Here is a 7,504-nt window from a genome sequence, read left to right on the forward strand (position 1 = left end):
CGAGCGGATCACGCCTCTTGAGGCAGCAGAGCAGAGAAATTGCCTGTTATCAAGGGTCGATTTTTCATGCGCTTGTAAATTGCTTTGTATTGACACTCTGTCAGTGTGGGGTCGTCACGGCGGCCCGGGCCACTCGCCACCTCAAGACCGAGATGCTGATCCCGGGATGCTTCCGCCAGAATAGAGCAGGTTGGGTGGGGTCTGGGATGGTATGCGGAGATTACCAGTCATCCAGGTCTTGGGAGTCCACAAAAAAGTGGTCTCATACTTTTCATCCACAGGTAAGGGGGGGGCGGGTTTTGGCTTAGGGCCTAACGTTAAGGAAATCTTCCAATCCCACACCAGGGGTCATGGTAATTTTCTAAAATGGCACAAATCCCTTTTTTTATGGCGGTCCATTTGGTGCCATTTTCTTTTCAGTTCCAAGTTTGCGTTTTCGGACTGTGCCAGTACAGCCCTGTTTCGCCGGAAGGGAAGGGAAACCAACCAAATACACACCAGGGGTCATGGCCAGACTCAAAAGTGGCATTAAAAACAAAACACTAAAAGGATTCCATTTTTGTCAGTTAATTGGTTCTGTGCAAAATTGTCTTTCTGGAACTCTTTAAAAATGGTTTGACTTGGAGGTTTTAACAATTACGCTTTTAGGCATGCTTTTCGCTTGCTCTCTCGGGGAGAGTAATTTGGGAAACGACTATTTTGCATGTTCTTCTTGATGAACTCCTTCAATGTTTTAATGACTTCTGTGTTTTCTTTTTTAACCCCAGTCTGCCACCAAAGAACCAGTAGCCAAAAAAAAAATTCAGTCCAGTGTGTCCAGGAAAATACACCAGCAATTCTTCAACAATCCATCAAATAAAGCCTTTCTACATAAAAGGAAAATAAAGGTAGGCTATGAAAAAAGAATAGCTTATCTTTGCTAGCCTTAGCCTCGCCACATATGAAATTTTGAAACCCCATAGCTATACGTTTGTAGTTTTATCTCATGTAGATAATTTTTTTTCCAGAGCAAAGAGATCCAAAATAATTCAAACAAGAGATGAGTGGGTGGCAGCAGACAGAATGTATTCATGTTTTTTGCAGCCATCGGCTTGGATGTGGTGCCATCTCACTGGCACACTGTGGAAATGTCTGTGTTTCACACCCACTCTCTTGGTAATGTGGCACAATGTAGACGGCACTGGCACACAGCCCATGCCAAGTTCTTTCCTGGTGAGGAAAGTGAAGCCAAAAGAGGACTGACAGAGGCAGAGAAGGAAAAAACGGTGTTAAGCAGAGATAGACCATCGTGAAAGGCAATGTGGAAAAGGATGCGTGATGAGTATTGAATTTGGACTGGGAATGGAATCATGTGAGGAATCCAGCGTGAGCTGGAGTGAGTCCAGACGCAGTGTGAAGAAGGACAGAGAAGAAGACGGACTGATAAATGAGCAGAGAGAAAAGAGAAATGCCTGTGAGACTTTCCTTTCTTCCTTCTGTTCCCTCCAAAATCGAGCCAAGCCCCAACGGTAGTAGTCCTCTCTACTCCTCCGATGGCCCCACCTGCTTCCCCTTCCTTCCACATTAGGTCCTCCCGCTATCTTCCTCCGCTGTCCTCTGTGACACACAGCTGCTCATCAGCTCACTTTACATTTATATTCATCCAGCACATCATGATGGAGCCCTTCAAGTTGCTACAATGACACATTAAGACCGCATTGGGCAAAACACTCCATGTGTAAATGCGCCCAGATTATTAAATGCAAATTCTTAATTAGTGCAGCATCTGATGTTCGAGTCATATTGCCACTGATCAAAAGAGAATTTATCTCGTAACCACACTATGGAATTCACGTACAGTCCAGATGTGCTTACTAAAAATGAGGATTTAGATTTGTATATTCGTAAAGTTTCCAGAAGATGCAGTGAGGTCAAGTTTACAAGGTTGTTGGTTTACTGTGCATTATATTGGTCATATTGTGTTTTTTTTTTTTTTATATGACTTACAACAGATGGTATTTGATGCTGCCAATTCACAATCACACAATAAGTGACTACAGACGCATACAAATGACATCAAGACACAAACAAAACCAAAGATTGCTGCAACCAAATATAAATGACATGACAAAGCCTTCATTTATTGACTGACATACGACTTTAATATAATTTGTGTCTTTCTCAACAAAAGGCTCATACACAAAAACGCAAATGTGATTAGACCATTGCCTAATACAAGATCATCTCCATGTCAGTTTTCATTGCTTATGGATGCAGAAAGAGGGGTGCAGTGGGAACGAGAGAGGTGGCAGAGAAGCATGTTTTTGAACAGGTTGCCGATGATCACAGAGTCTTGGGGCCACCGTTAATGACTTATTCATGGACCCTTCTGGCCCCTCACGGGCCCCTGGGAACACCGTAGATCCAACAGATGCGAGCCGGAAAGAGAGAGGGGCCGGGGAGGCGAGAGATGTAAGGGAAGCGAGACTGTGTAAGCGGAAAGAGGAGGGAGACAATGTCAGAGGGCAGCGACGGTGGGTTGGATGCGGCTTTGCATAAAAAAGCTGAAAGAGAACAGACGAAGTGAGACGTCACATCGGTGACCAAGTCGTAACCTTCTTGCCTGCCGCTCGGTGGAGGGAAGCAAAGGGCGGGGCACAAAGGCTTCCTGGTCGGCTGAGCAGGTGACGGATGGTTGGCGCTCATTATCAATGCTCATCTGGAGCTGCACTCAACAAAAAAGGAGATTGTCTTTCATATTCAACAACAATGTGGATCTTGATTTTATAAAGCCCAAATGTACCGAAATAAACCCACGTAACCTCGAAAAACATTGATGAGAATTGAAGACTCCTCCTGGAATTTCAGACCTTGTGATGTTTTGCCTTTTTGTTCAAATACTTGTTTACAAGGCTCCGATGGTACAATACCTCAGGTTGTTTATCTGAAATCTTTGTCTCCATCAAAGTTGTGTTCAAAGAGAAGATAAGTGCTGCGCAAATCCTTGTTAACCCGCCAGCGTTACAATTCACACAAATTTGTGTGCTTCATGAAAAAAGAAAGTAGCTGCCTTTGTGTTGATGGAGTGGCAGATAGCCACTAAGAAGTTCAAGCCTTTGTTTTTTTTTTTCTTTTAATTTATTTTAAGCGACAGTCACACATAAGACTGAATTTTTGTACTATTGCAACATTATTGTGCACTACACATAGCCTCAACCTTGCTAACCTTCCCCTCAGTGTAGCAACTTTGATGCAAATCCTTGAAAGGGAGAATTGGCAGGTTCACTGTGTATCGCCATGGCGATGTGGAACTGGGAGAAATCAATTTTTCATAGACAGGCATTGGCGGCTGGGCTGCTGGGTGCAATGCATGTGATATCAAGAGAAAGGGGAGCCAAGGGGGGCAACAGATGCACTCAAACAGCCGGGAGCCCGCCAGGAAGAAAAAAAAAAAAAAAAGCTTCAAGATGCAACTTGAAAAGGTGGTGCTCTCCAACGTGGGAGGACGGCCAGTTGGCCTCTTTTTGCGAAACTTGCACACGTGAAGACACTTACGGAGATGAAAAAAAGATTTACAAGTGTCTTAGCTTATATCATTATAGCCACTTTGAAGACGGAATATATAGTCAGGTCTTGTTTATCGTGGAAGATACTTCCTACTGTGATTGGCGAAACTCAATGATAGAGAACTTAGAAAATATTTTTTTAAATATATCAAAGCATGCTTTCCACAGAGCCAGCAGAGAATGATGAAATAGCAGAGGATCCTCATATCCTCCACATATATTCTTTTAATATTTAATCATATTTCAGACTATTCTCGCATGGGGTGTAAGCATCTGCTTCTAACCTGGGCATGTTGTGAAATCAATGCATTCATTGCTCTTGTTAATTAATCATGACAATAGTCCTCTTGCATTATTGAAATCATCATCATCATTCACAACACGATAACATGAAATAGGATTAAAGAACCTTCAGCAATGAAATATTAAACTTTATTTATTCTGCCGATTGTATCTTTTGCTTAATGAAGGCTCATTTATATGACGGTCGCCTTGTTTCTTTTCAAATATTGAAATATTAATTTTTCAGATTGGAAAATTATTATTATTATTAACTCATTGAATTAAAAAATAATTAAATTAAATTAAATTTGAAAATTATTATTATCATTATTAGTAAGTCATTGAATAAAAAAAAAAAAAAGACCAGGGCCATTAATTTATGTCACATATCTCCAATAATGCGGCTTAAAGTGCATGTACAAATCATATGAACCATGTCACCCACACATGTGTGTAGTTGTTAACACCTGCTTATATAAACATTAGCTTTGCATGTGCACTGGTGCGATGACTGTAATCCATCATGAGTTGTGCCACCCTGGTATCACAAGACACGCCTGCAGATGTTGGGCGCACTTCCAAGGCCGATGGAGACAGCTCACCCTCCCCACACGCACACACACTGCTTAACAAACAATGCCTCCTCCCTGTTCTGTTACACACACGAGAACAAAATCACACGGATGCAGAAACAGGACAATCACTCCCTCACTTGCACACGTGCTTAAGTTCATAAATGAATTCAAGTCTTGTATACAAAGAACACTGGCAAAAGTTTCCATGGATAATTAAGTCACATTAGAGCATGAGCTGAGGCTTTTGCTATAACAACACTGAAATCAAATAGTTTTAATTGCTGCCTTAACTCACATTTTACGTAACTATGCATGAATGTAGCTAACCACTCACAACCACACATACAGGCACTAATGTATGTTGCCACCCACCTACAAACTGGCACCAGTTCTTCACTTGCACACTTGTGCATGCATACATACTTCTGTCGCACTCATTTGTATGCAAAGCGGCCCGCTGCATGACAGGTTGCCATGGTTGCAGTTGCCAGGTTATGTGACAAGAAGCAACTTGCTTTATTTTTTATTGACGGCAGTGTAAAAATGTCAATGCCGAGCTCAGCTGAAGCGGCAATTGCAGCGTATGCTGTGATGCAAATAAAATGAGATCATTAGTCACGCTGAAATCAAAAACGTTACAGCAAAGGAGAATAGAAAATAGTTTAACCTGCTCTACTTTCCAGTAGGTGGAGTCAGGTACAGGTAGTTGAGGAAATATTTTTGTGGGGGTGATGTGGGGAACGTGAAGTGCTCAGACTGACTTTTCTTGTGTATGAGAGAGAGCGAGAGAGACAGATAGGCAGAGAGTGAGAGAGTTTATCGAGATGCTGCATGAGTCATACAGAAGATAACATCGACAGCTTAAGGTCAGGAAGAAGGGAAGGGCACATCCGAAGACTGTGAACTTGTGTGTATGAACTTTTGTGTTCTGAGGAAAAAGGTGGTGAGTTTCATTTTAAGGTTTATCTGTAGAATATTAAAAATCACCCCTTTCTAGCCCCATTTATTGCTTCTAATTTAATTTCTTGACACGGCGCGACAAAACTAGCCAATCACAGCCTGCAGAGACGGAAGGTGTGACCTAATAGCCTGTTGGCGATTATTCTGTTTCCATCATCTCTCTGGGGCGGAACCATCTGGCAATTCCAACAGGTTAGCTTTGAGGAAAATATTTGTATCTCTCCTAAAGTGTGTTTATTTGTCTATTTTTATTTGAAATAAATGTATGGAAATGATCTCGGCCTTGTTACATTCCAGTACATTAACCAAAAGCTAGCTGACTGCGGTGTGCAAATAGAAAATGGCGAGAAGGGGCAGCAGGAAGCGATGTCATTTATCAGCAGTGCGACAGAGCATGAACCGAGGTGGCCACTGTATTATTTGATGCTCCCTCTCATTTACCTTATTATCTTCTTATCTATACGCATCATTATGGAGGATATAGCCTCTGTGATGAATAGGCTTTGTGATTAAGAATGCATGCTTCCTTTTGTTTTAACACACACACGGGAGGGGAGGGGGGGGGGGGTGGTGTTGCCGCGCTGCATGTTAACGCTCCGGAATAGTTTGACCTTTAACCATGAGGTGTAATTATTTAGAGTTTTCCTCACCCATTATATAAGAAGGAAATACAGGGTATGTAAGAAAAGTACCCATATCATAAAAGATTTCAAATCCAAACTACAAATTTTCCCCATCATGAGATCCTGTAATGTAACCATGACAACGGGCCTGTTTCACAATGCCCTGAGCATCTGACAGTTCCTTGCACAGAGCAATCTTTCCAGGCTTGAGGAAACTTGCATTACACCCCGGGAGAATCCTTTGAGGGCTGCGTGATTGGGGAGACCCTGACTAGAAGTCTATAAATGGCATTTTCAGGGGTTTGGAATAAATGGAGACAAACATGATCTGATTAGCAAATGGCATTAGATGGCCTTTTACAATCAGAATGTTTAGAACTTGAAACGTGCATGCTGTGTTTCTGACAGATGATGTGTGGAGCAGGGCTCCGCTCAATGGCCTGATGAAGCGCTGGCCACTAATTAGTTTGTTGCAGGAAAGCAAATCATGCTGGAGCTGGAGCTGAAGCTGAAGCCCTGTCACTGGAGCAGCGAAAAGAGCAGAGAGCTCCTCTAATGAGCCCTCAGCGGTGTGTTTACTGTTAACCAAAGTCATGGCTTTACAGTCCGTGTCCCCGCTCAACCCCCACCACCAGGTGGTGCTTGCACACACCCACAAACACTCTTGGATGTCGGACAGTCACCACATCTGATGATCTATATTCCTAATTCATGAGTGCAAATACATGCACAGACAGACAGGCATGCTTGAAAGCACCTCCGCTGTATGCCAACCATGGTGCCTAATTAATGTGGCTGAACTGCAAGTCGTCATCGTGTGCGCAAGAACATGACATGATTGACTTAATATAAAACACATCACCTGTGGATGACTCCGCAAATATTTTTTTTTTCATCTAAAGAAAAAGATGGCATGTATAGAGTATATATATATATATATATATATAGCAGGTTTGAGGACCAAAATGCAAGAAAGCACAAAGACAGGATGTACTTAAAACCAAAATAAATCACTAACAAGTCACAGCTAGCAACACCCTAACACACAACATAACAAGACAAGGGCAATGAACCGACAAGGAGTGAATGAAACCAGGAAACTAAATCAAAGCCACACACACAATTGGCTGATGGAGCTGATTGAAAGGCAGGTTGACAGGCACAGTTGGAGGGGAAAAAAAGACGTAATGAATAGGACACAAACCACAAGACAAAAAACAACTGCAAACACACCTGTAGAACGTTGCACTCGAGTCACGCCTGCACACAGTTGCCGGGCACCCCACATTGTGATCTTGCCATGTCTGACCATTAGTGTGTGTTGAAATGGTGTTTAAAGAAAAGAAAGTAGTTTTACTTCAGCCTCTTCTGCAAAGTCTTTCAAGTGTCCATCCTTTATTGATGTATGCTGACGCTCCCATTTGTTTCATCGTGCAATGTCCCCAGGTGAGTCAGGACAGATAACGGCCCTCTCTTATTCATGGGCCTGTCGGACTCACTGACTGGTGACCTCTGTAGC

General features: G+C 42.5%; 1 long non-coding RNA gene across 1 annotated transcript; it reads right to left on the bottom strand.

The window, feature by feature from the left end:
• Positions 1-2,233: 2,233 nt before the first annotated feature.
• LOC125977158 (uncharacterized) lies at positions 2,234-7,504 on the bottom strand. Its single transcript, XR_007484561.1, has 3 exons — positions 7,219-7,504; positions 2,595-2,704; positions 2,234-2,466 (listed from the first exon to the last, which is right to left on the bottom strand). It is a non-coding gene; the product is annotated as an uncharacterized lncRNA (long non-coding RNA).

The sequence above is a fragment of the Syngnathus scovelli genome, chromosome 11 (genome assembly GCF_024217435.2).
Source record: "Syngnathus scovelli strain Florida chromosome 11, RoL_Ssco_1.2, whole genome shotgun sequence".
Classification (NCBI taxonomy): Eukaryota; Metazoa; Chordata; class Actinopteri; order Syngnathiformes; family Syngnathidae; genus Syngnathus; species Syngnathus scovelli.